The sequence below is a fragment of the Arachis ipaensis genome, chromosome B05 (assembly GCF_000816755.2).
Source record: "Arachis ipaensis cultivar K30076 chromosome B05, Araip1.1, whole genome shotgun sequence".
In the NCBI taxonomy this organism is placed as follows: domain Eukaryota; kingdom Viridiplantae; phylum Streptophyta; class Magnoliopsida; order Fabales; family Fabaceae; genus Arachis; species Arachis ipaensis.
This window is the reverse complement of record NC_029789.2, coordinates 18,351,757-18,354,500: the sequence shown is the minus strand read 5'-3', so window position 1 is coordinate 18,354,500 and position 2,744 is coordinate 18,351,757.

Below are 2,744 nucleotides of genomic sequence, written 5' to 3'. Positions count from 1 at the left end.
ACAACAAAAATGACGTCGTTTCGCACGAACGAGTCGGTTCCCGGTCCGGTCCAACTAGCCGATTCAGCAGTTTTTCAGCGTTTCAATCAAGTTTGAATTTGTTCGTTTAGAATCGGGACTCTTCTACTGCATTTTACTTATTTTTTTAATTTTTTTCTTCCATTCCATCATTCCTTAAGTCCCACAGGTTTGATCCTGTAGAATCTGACCCATTTTCTCATTGAGCGAAAGGTACGAAATAAATTAGATTGATTTTTCGATCAAAAGTACTGTGTGAAATCTTTGGTTTTTTCTTTCCTTTTTCTCTATCCCTATCTCGTAGGTATAGCGTTTGAATCAATAGAGAACATTTTCTTTTGTATCTGTATGAATCGATATTATTACAGTTTTAGGAGGAGGACCGGACCGTTTTCCACGCTGGTTTCTGGTTGAACCAGTTTGACCGGCTGGTCCGATACGATTTTAATAACATTGACTTGAACATAATACTATAATTGAATCTTGTAATGCATCTTTCTTTAAAAATATATACCCTAATAAGTCGAAAGATAAAAATATTACTAGCATGCATGCTTTGTCTAATAATGTTGTTGATGAATAAGATAATGAAATAAGAAGCAAGAGAACTAGAAAAGAAAATAATTTTGGTGATGATTATGTTACTTATCTTTTTTGTAATGATCCTTTATCATGTAATGATACTATATCTTCTCCTGATGCTCCTTTTTGAAAAGATGCTATAAATGCTGAAATTGAATCTATTATATCTAATCATACTTGAAAAATATTTATTTGATTTATCTTCTAATGAAAAATCTATTGGATGCAAATGGGTATTTAAAATGAAACTAAAATCGGATGGTAGTATTGATAAATATAAAGCTAGATTAGTAGCTAAATGTTACAAACAATAAAAGAATGTAGATTATTTTGATACATATGCTCTAGTTGTTAGAATTGCATCCATTAGAGTTTTATACTTTTATTTACTATTGCATCTATATTCAAACTTGTTATACATTAAATGGATGTGAAAACTGCATTTTTAAATGGAGATCTTGATGAAGAAATTTACATGCATCAACTCGAAGGTTGCATGGAAAAAGGTAAAGAGAATAAGGTATGTAAACTTGTCAAATCTCTTTATGGTTTAAAACAAGCTCCAAAACAATGGCATGAAAATTTGATGAAGTTATGCTTTCTAATCAGTATGTGACTAATGGATCTGATAAATGTATATATAACCAATTTAATGATGGTGTTGGTGTTATTGTTTGCGATATGTTGATGATTTATTAATTTTCGGAACATATTTAGAGTTGTAAGTGAAACTAAAAAATTTATATCTCCTCAATTTGATATAAAGGATATGGGTGTTGCAAATGTTATTCTTGGAATAAAGATAATAAGAAAAAATGATAGTTCATATTATCTTAATCTCATTATGTTGAAAATATGCTTAAAAAAATTTGGATATTATGATTGTAAACTTGTATCTATATCATATGATTCAAGTTTACATCTATTTAAGTATAAAGGTAATAATGTGTCTCAAATTGAATATGCTCGTATAATTGGTAGCTTGATGTATGTGATAAATTGCACTAGACCTGACATTGCATATACTGTAAATAGAATTGGATTGCTTTAACTAGAATTATGAGATATTTGAAAGGAACTATGAATTTTGGTTTATTGTATTCTGGTTATCTCTCTGATTTAGAAGGATATACTAATACAAATTGAATTTCAGATTCTGACGAGATAAAATCTACAAATAGTTTTGTGTTTATGTTAGTACGAGGTGCAATCTCTTGAAAATCCACCAAGCAAACATGCATTGCCAAATCAACTATGGAATCAGAATTTATAGCATTAGAGAAGGCAGTGACTGAAACCAAATGGTTAAGAGATTTATTAGTGGATATCCCACTATGGAGTATAAGAGAAGCATCTGTGACTATGAATTGTGATTGTCAGGTTGCTATTGTTAGAGCAAAGAATAAGATCTACAATGATAAAATCCAACACATAAGAATGCGGCACAATATTGTAAGACAACTTATTGAAAGTTGTGTAATATCCATGATTTTGTAAGGTCAGAAAAGAATTTGACTGATCCTTTGACGAAGCCACTTGCTAGGATGCTAGTAAGTGAAACATCGAGGGGGATGGGACTTGTGCATATTGAATAAAACTGTACGATTGATGTCCAACCACTCTGATTAGATCTTCTATAAAGATGGTTCAATGTGGTCAACGAAGTCATACAAATTTTAAAGGTACTATCGCTTCTTTGTTTTCTACCATACATATGAGATGTTTGGCGATGAGTTCCTCCCTAAGGTGAATGACAGTAGTAATGCAGTATAGTGCTTTATTATTTCTGCCATTCATATGAGATGCTTGATGATAATTTTCATAGTCCCAAAATGTGGGGGTGGAGATGTTACTGCAGCATATTCTTGATGGATAAGCACAAAACTGAGAGTGAAGATGAGGCCGTCTCCTATGAGTTTGTGCACTTAATTCTAGAGCTCTTATGTTAACAGAATGTGGCGTATAGCTGTTAAAGCGCAAACTGCCAGGAGCAGCATTACTTAAGAGAATGTTTTGTGGACTTATGGATGTGTTCCAACCATAATCTCAAAAGTATAAGGTTTAAGAATTTACTCTACTATGCTTGTACAGCGTTGTCACCTTAACACTCCCAATTTTTTTTTAAATCTGCAACATTTGCTCTC